We start from the raw sequence: 20,734 nt of genomic DNA on the forward strand, positions 1-20,734 counted from the left end.
TACATCAAGGTTATATGCTGTAACCCTGCTCATTTAACTTATATGCAGAGTACATCATGCAAAATGCTGGGCTGGATGAATCACAAACTGGAATCAAGATTGCAGGGAGAAATATCAGCAATCAAAGATATGCAGATGACCCCACCTTTATGGTAGAAAGCGAAGAGGAACTAAAGAGCCTCCTGATGAAAGTGAAAAAGCTGGCTTAAAACTCAACATTCAAAAAACTAAGACCATGGCATCTAGTCTCATCATGGCAAATAGATAAGGAAACAATGAAAACAGTGACAGACTTTATTTTCTTGGGCTCCAAAATCACTACAGATGGTGACGGCAGCCATGAAATTAAACCATGCTTGCTCCTTGGAAGAAAAACTATGACCAACTTAGACAGCATATTAAAAAGCAGAGACATTACTTTGCCAACAAAGGTCCATATAATAAAAGCTATGGTTTTTCCAGTAGTCATGTATGGATGTGAGAGTTGGACCATAAAAAAGTTGAGCGCCAAAGAACTGATGCTTTCAAACTGTGGTGCTAGAGAAGATTCTTGAGAGTCCCTTGGACTGCAAGATCAAACCAGCCAATCCTAAAGGAAATCAACCCAGAATATGCACTGGAAGGACTGAAGCTGAAGTTCCAATACTTTGGCCACCTGATATGAAGAGTCAACTCACTGGAAAAGACCCTGATCTGAATAAGTGTGAGCGAAGAGGAGACGAGGGCAACAGAAGATGAGATGGTTAGAAGGCATTGCTGACTCAATAGACATGAGTCTGAACAAACTCTAAGAAATACCGAAGGACAGAGAAGCCTGGCAGGCTCCGTCCATGGGGTCAGAAAGAGTTGGACATGACTGAGCCACTAAACAACAACAGTTTAGTTAAGCAACTAATCTCTTCAAAGAGTTCTCTGGCTACCCTTTTCCCTGTGTTCATCTCCTGCCTCGTAGGCAAAGGAAGGAATCTCCACAATGCACTTTACTCCCATTAATTCATTCCAAAGAAGTTTCACATTCAATGAATCCCCAGTCTTTCCCATGGGCTAGTGAAGTAATAACTGCTGGCCCAGTCTGGCTATATCTCTGCAAAATGTGACAAGACGTATGCTGTACTCTCTTTAGAATATGTGGGCACATTTACCTACTATTTTCAGAGTTGGGACCTCAAGTAAAACCCCTGCAAAGCAGGAATCTTTCTATTTGACATCCTATTAGAACTGTTTCACATTTTCCTGAATTTCAAAGTCTTGTAAAGATATAATTCTTTCATAAATCTACATGACTCAGACTTTGGACATTACAAATATATACAGGGGTTTAAATATTATAGGGACATTATTACTGAGAAGTCTGGAATGCCTAGAAATGTCTAGGAAGTAGATTCTGGGGGTCAGAAATTAGGAAGGGAATTTTAATACTTCAGGCTAGTTTCCCCAAAGCAGACAGTAAGACAAAGGATGTATTCTCTTCAATAAAGTAGGGGACCTATGGTGGTGAAACAGATGTCCAGCAAGAGAGCCTTATCAAAGCGCACCCCTGGGAATACAGATCCAGCCTAATCCTGTAAGAGGCCAATAGGGTTCTGGGCCACATACTGTCACAGAATTACTTAATGCAACTTTTTATCACCTTACACAGTTTCTCAGGTGGCACCAGTGGCAAAGAACCCGCCTGCCAATGCAGGAGACAGAACAGACGTGGGTCCGATCCCTGGGTCAGGAAGCTCCCCTGGAGGAGGAAACGGCAACCCACGCCAGCATTCTTTCCTGGAGAATCCCATAGACAGAGGAGCCTTATGGGCTACAGTCCATTGGGTTGCAAATAGTTGGACACAACTGAAGCAACTTAGCACACATCACCACACTGTCAATTACTGCTGAAGACTCAACAGAGAAATGGACAAATCTTCCGGGTATTTCCAGCTCTCTGATATTAACAATTTTAAGGAATCTAGTCCAAGCACCAGCTGTCCTACTGAATATAATCCTGGAAGAATAAAAAAAATTACAGAACACCTCTTCGTTCTTTTGTTCTTCTTGTGATTTGATTTGTTCTGAATGTGTATATGGAGGGAGTGAAATAGAAAAGAGACTGGATATAATACACTGTAATAGTTGAAGTAGAATATTGATACTATGTTCTAATATTAACAATTCTAAACACTTTTCTGGAGACTTCTCTGCTCGTCCAGTGGTTAATATTTGCCTTCCAATGCAGGGGGGAGTGGGTCAATCCCTGATTGAGGAGCTAAGACCCCACATGTGTTGTGGCCAAAAAACAAACAGAAATCCATAAAAGACAGAAGCAATATTGTAACAAATTGAAAAAGGTTTTTAAAAATGGTCCACGTTAAAAAAGTCTTTCAAAAAAAAGAAACAAAACACTTCTCATAGAAGCCTCCTCTAGAAGTTAGCACCAAACAGGTACAACAAGTTAAGGGAATGAACATTCTCATCATGTCCCCTGTGATGACCCCAAATCTACATGATTCAAAAACCTAATCAGCAATAGCTGTTAGAAGGTGAATCTCAGTATTAATATTAAATTGAACAAATTCTGGATAAATTATAGCTTTGGTTTTGAAGGAGCAAAGAGCTAGGAGAGACCATAGGTGATTAATCAGATAAGCTTCATTTTTGAGCAATGTAAAATGTGTAGAGAAGAGATTGAGAAGAATAAGGTTAATGGGAAAATCAGCTTGAACAAAGCTAGAAAAAGAAAAGTAAGTAGATGTTCAGGGGAAGAGAGGGAGAGGAAGAAAACCCTAGAAAGGGAGGTCAGAGTGCTTATGAATGTTGTTAAGTATTAGATTCATTTATGAAGTCAACTGGAGGTTTCTGAGTAGGCAAAGAACAAATGATCATTATCTGTATTTGATTTAGGCTGTAGACTCAATTTTCCACGACATGAACTAGACATGAGCTATTTTATCAACATCAGAATATTGATTCTATACATGTAAAGTCCATCTCATATCTAATTTGATGAATCAAAGTAGTGACTTCGCAAGGATATGGTATCTCATTTCTAAAGATGGGAAAGTGCTATCTTTGGTGAGGGCAGGGTGAGGGCAGAAGAAAGAATATCAAATACTGTTAAGACTAAATTAAAGTAGATTAATTTGGTAAAAATAAATTATAAAATTAAGAAAAGCATTCAATACTGCTATGACTTAATTGCATGCTAGAGAAATACATATAAAAAAGAAGCAAAGAAATTTGTTAAAGTGTAAAGACCACTAAGATAGGACTCAATCATTTAGGCTCTGCTATTAACTAGTTATGTCCACCTCCCTCCCATTGGTCATTCAGTTTCCCTCTCTGCAAAATGAAGGTGTAGAATGAACCAATCTTCTAAGTCATTTCTAGCTTCATCATCATATATGAAGAGGAGTCTTATACATGATGGAAGGATCAATGGTGAGGAATATATTCCTTTAACATTCAGACTAATTAGAGGTGATTTAATAGCACAAAAAATACACATATCATTAATGATCATAAGACTGGAAACCATGGAGTCTGTTAATTACTTTTTTTCTTTTTCATCTTTCTTCTGAAAAGAGATTAACTCTCTTCTTGAGAACTCATATGAGAAAAATTTATATTAAGATGCTATCATCACAGTAAATGGATCTAATGAACTATAACCAGCCTCCAGATTTCACTTTTGATGTGGATAAATGATCTTATGAAGCATTTAGACACATGAATGACAAATATTTAGAAGTCACTCCTAGGTCCTATTTTTACTTAATGATACCTGCAATTTCAAAGCCCCTGATAATCATGCTTTTGCCCATTTATTTTTATTATTCTTTGGATTTTTACTTTACATTATAGTTGATAAACAATATTGTGTTCGTTTCAGGTACACAGCAAAGTGATTAAGTTATACACATACATGTAACTATTCCTTTTTCAAACTTTTTTCCCATTTAGGTTATGACGAAATATTAAGCAGCATTCCCTGTGCTCTATAGCAGGCCATCATTGGTCATCCACTTTAAATACAGTAGGGTGTACATGTCAATCCCAAACTCCCAATTTATTCCTCCCCTTCATTCTTTCCCCTAGTAACCATAAGTTTGTCCTCTAAGTCTGTGAGTCTGTCTTTGTTTTGTAGCAAGCTCATTTTTATCTTTTTTTTTTTTTTCAAGATTCCACATGTTAGTGACACCATATGATATCTGTCTTTGTCTGACTTCACTTAGTATGCTAATCTCCAGGTCCATTCACGTTGCTGCGGATGGCATTATTTCATTCTTTTTAATGCCTGAATAATATTCCATTGTATATGTGTACCATATCTTCTTTATCCATTCATCTACCAGTGAACCTTTAGGCTGCTTCTATGTCTTGGCTATTGTAAACAAAACTGCAATGAACACTGGGATACATGCATTCTTCAGAATTTTTAATACAGGGACTGAAAATTTTTCCCTTCTTTTTAGCCCTAATACAATATCACTGATTTTTCCAATGAAACAGAAAAAAATGATTGATAGCATTTTAAATTTCTGTTGACAGAAAGAGCACGAAAGGTGTTTCACAGTTTCTTTTGTAATTGAGACTCCAGTAAGAACATATGTTTGAGTGGCATACGACAGGAAAGTATTAAAGGAAACAGATTCATTTCTACTTGAAACCAATGATGAGTGAACTAAAGTGGAATCTTACCTACAATGCTGAGCAAAAGGAAATTAAAAAGTGAATCTTGTTCAAATTCAGTCTGTTTGGAAAGCTTTAATTCATAATTAACTGGTGTTTCAAGGCAGATTAATTACATGGTACTAACCATGCAATTACAGGTAAATTCATTTTGTATTCCTCAGCATTCTAAGCTGCTAGAGCTCACCATACATGCTAATTACTTTCAGAGCCACTAACTGTAATTCCCATATCAAACGTGGAACCTGTAATTACTAAGTACTTAGTACTTAACAAGTATGTATTCCCTCAGAGTAAAAGAAGCAAGCTGTAGTGCAAAGAGCAGGAATATGAAGTTAAGCCTGTATTTAAATCTTTGAATCGTGGTTTCTCCACTTAAAAGTAAACTTCTGTCTCACCACTGAGAATATAATAGTTGAACTTATTAAATAGGGCATTGTATTAATTTCTTCTCCACCTACATAACATATAACACAGGCGTGGACACTCGAAGTTGTCTGCCACTCCCAGCACATATCACACTGGTTTGTGCTTTGACTGTTCTGTTTCCTCTATCCGACACCATATTTATATTCTCCCAGCTGTTTAATTTCATAGATTCTTCAAGACCCGACTCAAGAGTCAGAAAACTGTTGATACTACGTATAAAATAGATAACTAATGAGAGCCGACTATATAGCCTAGGGAACTCTACTCAGCGTTCTGCAGTGACCTAAATGTGAAGGAAATCCAAAAACAGAGGGGATATTTGTATGTATATAGCTGATTCACTTTGCTGTACCGCAGAAACTAAAAATATTATAAAGCAACTATACTCCAAAAAAAATTAAAAAAAAAAAATAAAACAACAACAAAAACAAGAGTCAACAAAGTATGACCAGAGAGACAAACTACCTCCCAACCCCAGTTCTGTAAACATTTACTAGATCATAGCTATGCCCCTCCTGCCTTGTATTGGTGATGGGTGTCTGCATACGACAATAGCAGTCAGTCACTTAGCTGTGACCAAAAGACCCTTTACAGAGAAAGTTTGCTTGCTCTTGATCTACAGAAAGCCCCATGTTTTCTATGCACTCTTTCTTGTTCAACAACATGCTTGCTCCAGTATTCTTTACATGGTAGCTTAACTGTATTGTTAACATGGGCCCAGAACAGTGGCGACTGCATTCTAGTTTTCCATTCTCATTGTTTCCCTCTGCTTAACACAATATTGGGTATTTTGGTGTCAGCACTCAAACATTTTTTTGTTTAGATTTAAATATATATTATTGAAAGTAAAATCTTCCAAAATATAGAGGTTGAATGTCATGCTAATTAGAATACAAATAAATTTTAAGTTTTTTTAATTTATGGAAAAATACACACACAAACAATTCAAAACTAAAGAGAAGTTCAGGAAGCTAATGTATGTACTTACTACTCATAACGAGAGGGTGGACCTCTGAGGATGGGAGAAGGGGGTAAACAACTTTTTATACTGAAAATTCCAGCGGGTTTTGGGTTTTGTTTTTCTTTTTTGGCGGGGGGAGGGGGCCCCTCATGTTTGATGACACCTACTCCAGGTGTGTTACACACTGCCGTGTGCTTATGTTTGTGGACAGCTTGAACAACACATCTGACTCCAAATTTGACTCAAAACTCATTTTTTCCAAACCAGAAATCCTTCCTACCTCATGCTTTCTGGTTTCTTATCTTGACTCACTGCTGCATACACATATACAAAGTGCCAGTATTCCAAACATGACTCATTATCTTCTGTTATTATTCTGAATATATATCATATCTATTGAAATTGTTTCTAATCTACAGGATTTTTACCTTTTAAAAGAACAGGTGTGAAATAATAGCTATGGTTTTAAAACTGAGACTATTTAATTTATTCTCATGCAAAACAGCAAATATTTTCTTTATTACTAAAAGAGTATCCTGCATGTTGGTAATTACAAATGCTAAATTACCATGTGATGTGAAAGGTGGAAATACTACCTGGCTTAATTACTAGCTGCATTGTCACCAAAGTGCTTCTGTTTCTTTTAGGTAACCACAGCATGATACATATAAGGGATATTCCCAAACTGACTTCACAGTCAGATTTTTATTTTGTCAGCTTTACTTCTTTTGATTATATAATGCCAAGATCAGGAAACCTTTTTTTATACATTTAGAGCTTCTTCTAGCTTTCATTTTACTTTTATCTCTAACAGCATTGTGACTTTGCTCTTTATCTAGGCCTTAAAAACAGTGGGCACCATTGAGTTCTTATTTTTTAAGAATTTGAAAATTTATTTCAAGTATACCTCATTTTATATATATATATGGATAAATCAGGCCACTGTTATTTCTTTAAAAAAAAGTCTGTCCCTGTAGATCTGCTATAAGACGTTTGCATCACGGTGAGATGCCTTGGTTCATCTCCTGCGCTGTATGCGGTCAGTTGCTTCAGCTGTGTCCAACCCTTTGGGACCCTGTGGACTGTAGCCCACCAGGCTCCTCTGTCCATGGGATTCTCCAGGCGAGGATACTGGAGGGGGTTGCCATTTTCTACTGCAGGGGATCTTCCTGACAGAGACTGAAGCCGTGTCTCCTGTGGCTCCTGCAATGCAGGGGATTCTTTCCTGCTGAGCTACTGGGGGAACCCTGCTCATTTGCTACAGCTTTTTTATCTTCCCTTAACAAAATGCTACTCTTTCAAGATTCCTAAAGGATCACACTAATACCATACTAAATTAATGCCTCAGGACATAGATTACACCAGAAGTGAATCCTGAATGTCCAAAGTCAATCACCATATAAACAGGGATTATAATTCAGATTATCTATCATTTACGCTCTGAGAATAGCAGCAACCAGAAGAGAGAATCTATGCAGTTATGGAGGTCCTGGACAGCCACTCATGACATTCACTGCTGTATTTATTAGTACTTGTTTATAATACAAGACCATTTCTTAGATTCTACCTGGACTATTCCCAAGAACCAGTAACCAATAAAATGCTGATGTACAGTTATAGAATTTAAAGCTCTTACTAAAGAAGGAAGGTTATTATGTCAGTGATAACACTGTGTGTGTGTGTGTGTGTGTACTGATTGATTGGCTGACTTACTTATTTTGACTGCCTGGTATCCATTCTCATTTGCTTCTTGTAAAAGCATTTCTAGTTCTTTTTATGGAATTACTTTGCTTTCACTGTGCTTTGTGATTTTTGAGTCTATCAATCAAAGTATTCTACTTTTTCCTAGCTAAAGAGAGAGCAAATGACCCAAGCCAAGTCAACTATTCTACCTTTCTTTCAAGTTTGGAAACTTGAATGCTGAAATTCAGTGATAGACATTTTAAAAAATACCGGATCGATGACGACACCCTCTCATGCATTCCTTGGAAAATCTGAACAACATGAGTGAGAACTCACTACCGTCTCCTCATCGAAACTGAGGTCCAGCACGTTGCCTAAAAAAAGAAAAAAAAAAAAAAAAAAAAATACCCCAGAGCTGACATCCTCAAAGAGATAGTCAATTAAACTCAAGAACCTGGATCACCTGGAATGGGTTTAGCAGAGGAGGTAGTACTCCTGGAAGAGAGTAGGTAGTGCTCTACTGTTTTATTTCAACTGTGGGAGCCACATCCTATCCTTAATTTCCTTTTTACCCTATAGACCCTCTGGGGTCCAGATGTACTACCTACTCTAGTGGGGAGCTGCGTGGTAAAGAACCCGCCTAACAAGGCAGGAGACATAATGAGACTCGGTTCCGTCTCTGGGTGGGGAAGATTCCCTGGAGTAGGAAATGACAACCCAAAGTGCTGGTGGTAAAGAACCTACTTGCCAGTGCCGGAGATAGAAGAAACATAGGTTCAATCCCTGAGTGGGGAAGATGCCCTGGAGGCGGAAATGGCAACCCCCTCCAGTATTGTTGCCAGGCGAATCCCACAAAAAGAGGAGCCTGGTGGGCTACAGTCCATGGGATCGCACAGAGTTGGACAGGACTGAAGTGACTCAGGACCCAGAGGACCTAAATTACAGAGTGCTAGCTTCTTGTTGTTCAGTCGCTCAGTCATGTCCAACTCTTTGTGACGCCATGGACTGCGGCATGTCAGGCTTCCCTCTTTATCACCAACTCCCAGAGCTTGCTCAAACTCATATCCATGGAGTCGGAGATGACATCCAACCATCTAATCCTCTATCATTCCCTTCTCCTCCTGCCTTCAACCTTTCCCAGCATCAGGGTCTTTTCTAATGAATCGGCTCTTTGCATCAGGTGACCAAAGTACTGGGGCTTCAGCATCAGTCCTTCCAATGAATATTCAGGACTGAATTCCTTAAGGATGGACTGGTTGGATGTCCTTATAGTCCAAAGGACTCTCAAGAGTCTTCTCCAACATTACAGTTCAGAAGCGTCAATTCTTCAGTGCTCAGCCTTCTTTATGGTCCAGTTCTCACCTCCATACATGCCTAATTCAGTTCTTAAACTTTGCTCACCTGGAGAGTTTTAAGACTCCCATTCTCCATCCTGTACCCCAGATTAATTACAAAATAATGTCTGAAGGAGTGGGGACAGGCAATACATTTTCTCAAGCTCTCTAGATTATCCTAACCTGTAGCCAATGGTAAGAATCACTGGCCAAATTTATACAAACAGGTACAGAATCCTTGCTGAGTGCCAAGCATGTAATCTCATTACTGCCTTACAACAACTTTAGGAGGCAGATATTATTCTCATTTATGATGGAAAACCAGATTATACAAATATTAACTATACTGTCAGAGGCCACAGAGGCTAAGTGATGAAGATATAATTCCTACCTTGGACAAGTTTTGTAACTTTTAGCCACTGTTTTAACCAAACACTTAAGAAAATGTGCTTAATCAACCTGGAGCTAAATTTCAGTCAGTGGTTTCTAGTGTTTTAATACAAACAAAATTGTATTTCCCCCCTCATAAATCCCTAGGTGAAAAATCAATTTCTGTGGAAAAATGAGAGCTGAAGCAGAGAATAATCATTCATATGCAAGATGCCCTTTTGATACAGGCTGAGGACCTCTGGGCCCCCAAAGATCAGAAAAAGAAAGCCTCTGATCCAAGCATCTTGAAAAGAGAGTAGAAAAGAGAATCAAAATGGATTGCATGTTTCTCATTATTTGATAAGAAACAGCATGCATTTTAAGAGAGAGAAACTAGCCCTATGGTTTCCAAATTCTCAAAGAAATTATCTAAAGGTAACAAAAATATAATTGAACAATATTACAGGTATTCTTCTGGAGTGATTTTTCTCAATACACAGTGATGATTTTCATGAGCTTGTCTCATGTAACAAGACTATAATACAGTGGAGGTGTTTCCATGGTGAATTAAACCACTCTAAATTTAAGCTATGCAAACTCCAGAGAGTCAGTTCTATTGAATCTTTTTTTTTTTTTTTTTTTTTTTTTTGGTACTCAAGGGCTCTACGGGATGCTAAACTAATTGTTCAGCAATTTAGTTCTGCCAGTGTTTTCAAAAAGAAAAAAAGTCAACCCAAAGGAGTCCATCCAAAAATCTCTTGAGCTTCCTGTGTACACAGTTCCTTTTTCTCCTTTTTCCTGATCTGCAAATTCTAGCTGTCTTGTGTTACCCCCAAATTCCTACACCTCTCTCTTTAGTTAAGCAAAACTACTGAGTTCTATTTGGGACCCCACACCTGCAGGCGTGAAATGACTCCTGGAGATAAACTTTATAATCATAGGGCTCATCATGGTTGTTTCTTTTCAAGAATGCATTCCTGATGGCTGCTTGTCTAATATCAGGAAACAGATACTGCATATATATGGTGTGATGTTATAGGGTTTTGGTTTTGTTTGTTTTGTTTCTATGAGACTGCATTTCTTGTAGCAGTTAATTCTTCATGGGCAGCATCAGAAGTATCTGTTTCTTGTTTTAGCTCTTTTTTTTCTTCAATCAAAATATGCACTAGTTAAGAACATCTTCAATTACCATATAGAGAAGACAAAGTCTGTAATTGCTTCTCTTATAATATTTTTATATTATATAATCTCAATCACTAAGAAATCTTACTATATGTATAGATACGTTGTAGCATATTTTTGATCACATGTACATTAACTCCTATACCTTAAACACAATAGCAATAAATCCATGATTCTTCAGGAGAAGAATCTGTATTAAATAATTATAGAATGTGTAGTGGCTAGATGATAAGTTTAATCATTAAAAACATTCAACTGTATCACTTATTTCAAGAAAATTGTAAAAAAAAAAAAAATCAAAACCAAGAGAAGTTCCAACCTTACTAATGGGTCATTTGTATAAAAGAAATTGTGTAGGTGTGAGGAGGAATGGAGTCAACCTCCTGAAGTGTATTGTGATCAGTAATAAGGAATTTCCCTAACCTCTGTTCTCACATCCAAAATTTCTGTTGAGTGAAAATCATACAAAAGGAGAGAGCATACACTGTTACACATAAATATACCATTAATTAGATAAACCAAAATAAGCACTTATTCTAGTGTGTTGACTTTCAGTATAATGATGAATCTCAAGACTCCAACCTAGACTGCGTCCATGGACTCCAGGTTTTCTATTTTATTACCCATCATATATATTCACTTGGACATTAAATAAGCATCATAAAGTTTACATGTTTGAACAAAGTTCATAATCCCTCACCCCAACCTTAAACTTGGTTTTCTCCCTGTATTCACTACTGAAATAAATGTCATTAAAATCACCCAGTTATTTAGGATAAAAATGTTGCCAGCATCCTTGATCCCTCTTTGTTTCACAATTCATATTTATTTGACCAGTAGATGTTATTTTTGAGATATATCCCAAGTGAAAATTTGTGTAATTCCTAGTCCTCTAGTTCAACCACCATCCTCTCTCATCTGGACAATTTTAAGAACTTCCTAATCTCCTTGCTATGATTGCTTCCCTCAAAGGTATGTTCTCTACACATGGTGGTTCATTTAAAAATGACTTTCAGGACTTCCCTGGCAGTCCAGTGGTTAAGAATCTGTCTGCCAATTCAAGGGACGTGGGTTCAATCCATGGTCTGGGAACTAAGATTCCACATGCCATGGAGAAACTCAGTTTGTGTGTCACAAGTACTGAACCCACACTCGAGAGCCCATGCTCTGCAAGAAGAGAGGCCACGAGAATGAGAAGCCCATGCATGTTGACAAACGAGTAGACCCTGTTCATCACAACTAGAGGAAGTCTGCGCACAGCGATGAAAACCCAGCAGAGCCACAAATCCATCCATTCATTAAAAATTAAAACATAAAGCTCCCTCAGTCCTTCTTGTCGTTCAGTCGCTGACTCATGTCCAACTCTGCAACCCCATGGGTTCCAGCACACCAGGCTTCCCTGTCCTTCACTATCTCCTGGGGCTTGTCCATCGAGTCGGTGATGCCATCCAACCATCTCATCCTCTGCCGTCCCCTTCTCCTCCTGCCCTCAGTCTTTCCCAGCATCAGGGTCTTTTCAAATGAGTCAATTCTTCGTATCAGGTGACCAAAGTATTGGCCTTCTAGGTCAGACAAAACATTTACTTTTTTAAAAAATGACTGTCATGCTATGTTACAGCCCTGCTCAAAACTTACCAGTGGCATTCCACTGTACATAGACAAATATGAATCTTGACCTTGGCTTCTTGATTACTCTCTAACTTCATCTTCTAACATTCTGCATCTCAGGCACTCTGTTCCAGCCACACTAATTTCCTGGCTGTTCTTCCCATACACTAAATACAACCAGTATGTTTCCATATCAGGACCTTTAAATTTGAAGTTTTCACTTCCTGTATCCTTCTGCCCCAAGACAGTCAAAGATTTTCTCCTTCTATTTCATGTGTTCAAATGTAACTTTCTCAGAGACCTTTCCTAGACATACTATTGCAAATATCATTTTATGCCTTTCCATTGTGTTCTTAGAACTGATCATTACCTGAAGCTCTTGTATAGATTTATGAGTATATTTTAATTGTCTCTATTTCACTCTAGAATATAAAGTCCATATGGACAAGGCTTTGTTTTTGCTTTGTCCAGTGTTAAAACTACACTGTCTAGAAAAGCATCTAGCACGTAGAAGACATGCATTACATATTTAATTAAAAGTGAGATGTAATGAAAAATTGTCAATAAAATATGTACATTATCAAACTGATTTCATACTAAATAGAAATTTTCAATAAACAAATGTAATTGAAATATACTGATTCTACAATCCAGGAGTAGACAAACTTTCTACAAAAAGACGGAACATTTTGAACCTACAGACTCTGTTGCCATTATTCAACACTTCCATCATAGTATGAAAACACAGACAACATACAAGTGGATTGAGCATGACTGTATTCCAATAAAATGCTATTTACAAAAATAGTGTCAGATTTGTCTATTAGACTATAGTTTGCCACTTATTGTAAAAAGTAAATCAATCGTCTCTATATCTATGTATCTATACCTATACTTATATCTAGGGCTTTCCTTCTTCCTCTCAATAAAGAATTCTCTTGGGAAGATCCCCTGGAGAAGGGAATGGCAACCTACTCCAGTGTTCTTGCCTGGAGAATCCCATGGACAGAGAAGCCTAGCAGGCTACTGTCCATGGGGTTGCAGAGTCAGACACAACTGAGAAACTAACACTTTCACTTACCACTTATATCTATACATACAATCTGTGAAATACATACCACATCCACAAGGTATTGAAATGAATTTTTCAAACCCTCATGGAATGGGTCCTTTTTATTTTATAAAAGTAAAAAGACATTCAAATTTATTTAATGACACTAATATAACCCTGATATTAAATCCAGGCAAATATAGTCTGATAAAGGAATATTAAATCAAAATTTATTTATGAATAATGATAAAAAAGCCTAAGTAAATCATGACATAATTAAATTAAGCAATTTACAAAAACATTACAACCAACTGGGATTTGTTCCAAGAATGTAAATATGACATATTTTTAAGAATATAAAAATATATTTAATCCCCTTAATGGAATTTATGGAGACAAACTATGATCATCTTAATAGGTGCTAAAAAGCACTTGATAATATCCAGTACTCACTGATGGTAAAAAATAATCATAGCAAAGTGGAATAAAATTGAATTAAAGGACAATATGATTATAAAAATTAATAGTTCTAATATTTCTTAGGAGTTTATTAGATTATTCACAGAAAAGCAATTTCAAACAGCTGATCAATACATTAAGAGATAATAAACCTCACATATTAGGAAAATGCAATCATAAAAAAAAAAACAGCTGTTAACCATGTGGTAGGCCTTTTATAAGTATATTATAAATCCATTTAGTACATTTAAGAATATTTTATACATTTAAACCCATTCACAGGATACAATGCCCCCAGCTCCAGAAACTGAAAGGAATAATAAACCAAGAAAGTGAATAGGAAAACAACCCTTAGTATTAACCTCTGATACATGGTCCCATGGCCAAGGCTGACTTTTTTAAAAATTGAAGTTGATGTACAAAATTAATGTTATAGTTGTACAATATAGTGATTCATGAATTTTTAAAAATTACACTCTACTTATAGCTATAAAATATTGGCTATATTCCGCAGTGTTGAAAAAGTGCCCTTGTAGCTTTTTTTATGCCTTACAGTTTGTGCCTCTCATTCCCTACCTCTATACTGCCCCTCCCTCCTTCCCCATCCCCACTGGTAACTACTCGCTTGTTCTCCATGTCTGAGTCTGCTTCTTTGTTATATTCATTAGTTTGTTGTATTTTTTTTTTTAGATTCCACATACAAGCGATATAATATAGTATTTGTCTTTCTGTGTATGACTTATTTCACTTAGCATACTACCCACAAAATGGCAACCCACTCCAGTATTCTTGCCCAGAAAATACCATGCACAGAGGAGCCTGGTAGGCTACGGTCCATGGGGTCGCAAAGAGTTGAACAGGACTGAGCGACTTCACTGTTTACATCCACGCTGTTGCAAATGACAAAATGCCGTTCTTACGGCTGAGTAGTACTTCTCTGTGTGTGTGTGTGTGTGTGTGTATACATATCTATATATATCACATCTTCCTTGTCTATTCATCTCTTGATGGACACTTAGGTTGCAAACACAGCTTTTGAGTGTTTTCTAATAGTTTGTGTGTAAAAAAGGATGCAACGGCATTAAATAATAGTGGCATCATTTGCAAGTAGTCTAGGCTTTCCTTTATTTTCACTCAAAAAGCCAATATCTTTATTTTAATTGGGATATAGTTGCTTTACAATTTTGTGTTAGTTTCTGCTGTACAATAAAGTATCCCCTCGTTTTGGATTCCCTCTAGGTCACCACAGAGCATTAAGCAGAGTCCCTGTGCTATAGAGCAGGTTCTCACTGGCTGTCTGTTTTATACAGATTGGTGTATGTGTATCAGTCCTAATATCCCCTTCAGAAAGGACTGCTTCCTATCTACACAGCTTTCCTCTTACTGCAATATCAAACTATGGCAAACTTAGTCACTAACACAAAGTTATTCTCTTACTGTTCTGGAGGTCAGAAGCCAAAAACAATTTTCACTGAGTTAAAAATCACAGTGTCGGCAGGACTGATTCCTCCCGGAAGGTTTCAGGGGAGAATCCTTATTCTTGTCTGTTTCATCTTCTAGTGCCTGCCTGTGGTCCTCGACTCCTCGCCCCTTCCTCTGTCTTCTGATCACCAGAATCACGGCTTCTATCATCACATGACCTTCTCTGACTTCTCCTGCTTTTCTCTTATAAGAACATCTGTGATTACACTGAACTCACCAGGAAAATCCAGGACACTCTCCCCACATCAAGAGTCTTAATTTAATCACATCTGCAAATTCTCTTCTGCTATCAAGTAACAGTAACATATTTCAGGGACTAGAATATAGGTATATCTGGGAGCCATCATTCAGCTTACTGTAGTATTTTAAATTACCCAAGACAGACAGTGAAAGTCACTCAATCGTGTCCGACTCTTTGCGGCCCCATGGACTATAACCTGCCAGGCTCCTCTGTCCCTGGCAAGAATATTGGAGTGGCTAGCCATTCCCTTCTCCAGGGGATCTTCCCAACCCAGGTCTCCTGCATAGAAGGCAGATTCTTTACCATCTGAACCACCAGAGAAGCCCTAATTTATCTAAACTCAATGCTACATGGTATTTTTGTTTCCAAAAAATGTATCAGCACCTTCATGAAAAAGAAAAAATGACAACAAAAAAACACTAACACGAAAACACTCTTTGGGTTGTTATTGTGGAAAACAGAAAAGACTGAGATATGGTCCTGTTCCTTCAAAAACTCCTAATTTTCTGGGCAGCTCAGATGCAGAACCAAATGTAAACAGATTCAGGTAGAATCTGAGCACAATTTTCTCTTTTTATTACTTACTACAGAATCAGAACTCTATGCATTAATTCTCTTGAGTATTTTCACACTTCACTTGGCCAAATAAACCAGTATTTAAAATGGTAATCATACAGTAGGGCTGTCTTTAAAGGTCAATGCATGAGGAACTTAAGAGGTCATGACTAAAGTCACATTTTAATGGTGCTTCAGTGTTTTCTGAATTTATAAAATTATCTTCCGTGATGTTACTATCTAAAGTGATAAAACTTTTATACATCCTTAAAGGCAGCATCTAAAGCAGTAGTTTCTAAACACTGATTTGTGGTCTCACACTCCACAATGAAAACTTCACCTACTTGAGATGAATGAGGAAAAACATAAAAATGTAAGGAGTTCTTCATAATGCTAATGTATTCACTTTAAAACTGTCCTTTCAGTCCTTCTCACCATTTTTTCTTTTGCTTTTCAAAAATTGTAGAAAAGATGATGTAAAATAAATCTTTTACAGTTGAAAAATAATGATATAGCAAATATACATCAGTAGCAAATCAATACACACATTCAGACATACATATATCATGGCTGATAAAATACAATCTAAATTAGTAAATATAAATTCAAAATAAATAAATTAGTAAAGAATCAGTATTACTGGTAACATCTATAATTGTACGATATTTTAAAATTTACAAAATACATTTATGTCCATTAGCTCAAGTGTTTCTCTTCCACCTCAACAATAAGCCCATAAGGAAAACATGCAACAATTATCATTGAATTTTATAGGTTTTGTAAATTTATAGGTTGAGAAATTAAAGCATGAATTTTTAAATGACTTGTTTAAATAACTTCCAGTTGATATTCACTTATACCTAATTATGTCACCTTACACTATATCCTTAACCACTTTTCAAGACATTCAACTCACCATCCAGTATGAATTGATACAGGGGTCTTCCCTCATGGTCCCAGAGCCAGCCCAAGTGGTAGATGTTTTCTCCATCACTTAAGTTAAACATGTTTCCTGTGTACCCATGGTACAAAGGATGCTTCTCTTGTACCAACGAGGCTGAGACCAGCTGATGTCCGCTTCTTGCTCCTTAGGATCCCTTTTATGACACCATGATTTTCTCTCTTTCCTAAACTATGCCTTCCAGCTTTGAATCACGTGCCTTCATTGGAGGAAATAATCATCTATGTTGAATGCTTAAGAAAGGTAAAAAAAGATAAGGGCATTGATATGATGAAGCAATATGGTCAATATAATCAGTTGTTTGGCTGCAGAGAGAGGATCAGCCATGCACAGTATGCATTGTTGGCTGCCAAGTTTAAGCCTATTTAGGATGAGATAACTGGCAAAGAAATCAAAGGATATTAATAACCACTTCAAAAGAGTTAGAAATAGATATAAACAAATAAGGAGGATATTGGAGGACAATATTGGAAGGGGTTAACAACATAATTCTGATATTTTAAGAATGTAATACAGAAATAATGTCCCAGTGTGACTCTTTTATACATAATATTCCAATATGCTACTCTGTGAAGTAGCTGGAAAATCATTAGAAGTTCATACTTAATCAATTTAATATGAATCAATAATAGAAAGGGCTAAAATTCCATTAAATTATTCTTTTCTGATGTACTGTGGCAACAGCATGCAGAGAAGAACCTGCAGAGGTTATTGAGTCAGCTAAAAAGCTGTAGATGATACTATGTCATCTCATATTTCATATTGTTTGACCTAGATAAGCCTTCAGACACAAACACTTACCTAGGTGAGAAAACTGATGTACAAAAAGATGGAGTTGATCACGTTTATAAAACCTAAATAAGTCATTTGATTTGATGACTTGGTGTATTTTTCCTAGTAGATTCCCAAAAGTCCTAAGTCAGAGAATCTATTTTGAGACAAGACCACTGATCAGTGAAACCAATTGCTCTTTTTGGTGAAACTTTCAAGAACTTTTGAATGAGGAAATCCTAATTTTTGCAAGAAGGGAGTCTTACATTTTGGAGTGTCAACTAGAGATCACAGGCAGATATGCTCCCGAGTATTAAATTCCTCTCATTACAATGTACAGAAAGATAAAACTTTTTTAAAAAGCGTGCAGTTTGAAAACAAATGAACAAAGATATCCCGTAAGTCACAAATGAGGTTACAGGGAGCCAAAAGCGTTAAAGCATTTGTAAATGGAGTGAAGAGTAGCAGTGACAACTGACCACTGAAAATGAGAGTCTCTACCGCACAGGATGATCGTCTCAGCCCCACTGCAGTGCTGCCGCCTGGAAGACCCCAGGGACGGCGGAGCCTGGTGGGCTGCAGTCCAGGGGGTCGCTGAGAGTCAGACACGACTGAGCGGCTTCACTTTCACTTTTCACTTTCATGCATTGGAGAAGGAAATGGCAACCCACTCCAGTACTCTTGCCTGGAGAATCCCATGGATGGAGGAGCCTGGTGGGCTGCAGTCCATGGGGTCGCTAAGAGTCAGACACGACTGAGCGGCTTCACTTTCACTTTTCCTCCCATGCATTGGAGAAGGAAGTGGCAACCCACTCCAGTGTTCTTGCCTGGAGAATCCCAGGGACGGGGGCGCCTGGTGGGCTGCCGTCTATGGGGTCGCACAGAGTCGGACACGACTGAGGTGACTTAACCGCAGCAGCAGCAGCAGCTTTACCATGTCCACTTATCTGTGGCTCTGTATTTCTCTCCCAACTTCTGTCTACTTTACTGCTTTGCCTTCCCTGACTGTTATCACCAAACATCTAGAAATCCTGATAAGGAGATGGAGATACACATTTATAAAGATAAGAATTTTCTGAACTCTTCCTAGGCTGAAGAATTTTACTGGGCACTTAAAAGTTTTGCCAGCCACAGCGGAGGGAGGGCAAGGGAGATGAACTGACAGTAGCACTGACATATACACACTACCATGTGTAAAACAGAGCTGGTGGGAAGCTGTGGTCTAACACAGGCAGTTCAGCTCAGGGCTCTGTGATGACCTAGAGGGGTGGGATTTGAGGGGGCGGGGGGCCTGGGGTTGGTGAGAGGGGCGTCTAAGAGGGAGGGGATATATGTACCCATACGGCTGATTCGCATTGTAGTACCGCACAAACTCACATCATATTGTAAAGCAATTATACTCAAATTAAAACCAATTTGCCACAAACACTTACAGTATCCTTTCAAAAAGATTTTAAAGGTGAGGAAACCATGGTATAGAAAGATTAGGTCACTTGCTCTAGATCACATCATTTTGAAAGGTGGGAGCTGGAATTGTTATTTCCTATTGAATGATTCCTAAGCCCAAGCACTGTCCATCACATCAATAATCCCAAAAGTATATCAGTTTTTACTTGACACATTTATTAAGAAGCATTTACGTATCATGTGCCTAATTCAGAAGTTCGCAACCAAAGGTGAGCTGGCCCCTCGGGGTCATTTGGTAATGTCTGAAGATATTTTGAGTTATCACAGCTGTGATAAGAGAATCCAATGGGATCCAGTGCGCAGAGGCCAGGAATGCTGAACTACACCAGGCAGCTTGCCACAACAAAAAATTATTAAATTCAAAATGCTGAGGCTGAAAAACCTTGATCTAATATTGAAAGTTAGTTTAAGGTATTTCAACTTCTGCTTAACATGAGAAAAAGTCACAAGAGAAAAAGCCTGGTAAGCTACATCATAGTTATTTAAAACAATCAGAGAGCAGAAAATACAAAGAATCTTAATAAAATAATTCTACAAAGTGATAGGTCCTTCCAAGACACAGGGTGAATTGCAGCAGAATGAAAAGAAAGGCAAGAGGAGAGAAATCTACAGCAATGAGGGCAAGGGAAAAACACTGGGCTGGCCACAAAATTCTAAGGACCACGAAGGAGCCAGAATGCTATATCAGCTCCCCAGAACCTCACAAACTGTGAATCCTCTCCTGGTGCTCAACTGTTTCACACAAGTCTTTACCATATATATGTGGACAATGTGCTTCAGTTTGAGGACAGCTTCCCTTGTGGACGGCCATTGCAGGAGACATGGGTTCAATCCCTGGGTCAGGAAGATCGCCTGGAGTAGGAAATGGCAACTCACTCTAGTATTATTGCCAGAGACTTTCACGAACAGAGGAGTCTGCTGGGCTACAGTCCATGGACTCACAGAGTCAGACATGACTGAACAACTAACACTGCTGCTACTGCTGCTGCTGCTAAGATGCTTCAGTCGTGTCCGACTCTGTGCGACCCCACAGACAGCAGTCTACCAAGCTCCTCTGTCCCTGGGATTCTCCAGGCAAGAACACTGGAGTGGGCTGCCATTCCCTTCTCCAATGTATGCATGCATACAAAGTCACTTCAGTCGTGACTGACTCTGTGCAACCCCATAGACGGCAGTCCACCAGGCTTCTCTGTCCCTGGAATTCTCCAGGCAAGAATACTGGAGTGGGTAACCATTTCCTTCTCCGATTTAATTGCTAAGCCACGTCTAACTCTTTGGAACCCCATTGACCATAGCCCACCAGGCCACTCTGTCCATGGGGTTTCCCAGGCAAGAATACCAGAGTGGGTTGCCATTTCCTTCTCCCAAGTAACACTGGAGGACAGAATAAAACAACTAAGAGAAATCCCCCCATAGCAATCTGGGCCTTCTTAAGAGCAAGGAAGTAGTCACCCAACACTGTGGGTGTTGTAAGAAACCTGAGCGAAAATCCTCTGAGGATCTCAAGTCT

General features: G+C 38.2%; 1 non-coding gene across 1 annotated transcript; it reads left to right on the plus strand.

Annotated features, from left to right (window-relative positions):
- The first annotated feature begins 8,015 nt into the window (after positions 1-8,015).
- Positions 8,016-8,108, plus strand: LOC136176122 (small nucleolar RNA SNORD116). Its single transcript, XR_010664500.1, has one exon. It is a non-coding gene; the product is annotated as a small nucleolar RNA SNORD116 (small nucleolar RNA).
- Positions 8,109-20,734: the final 12,626 nt, after the last annotated feature.

Source organism: Muntiacus reevesi, chromosome 9 (genome assembly GCF_963930625.1).
Source record: "Muntiacus reevesi chromosome 9, mMunRee1.1, whole genome shotgun sequence".
NCBI lineage: Eukaryota > Metazoa > Chordata > Mammalia > Artiodactyla > Cervidae > Muntiacus > Muntiacus reevesi.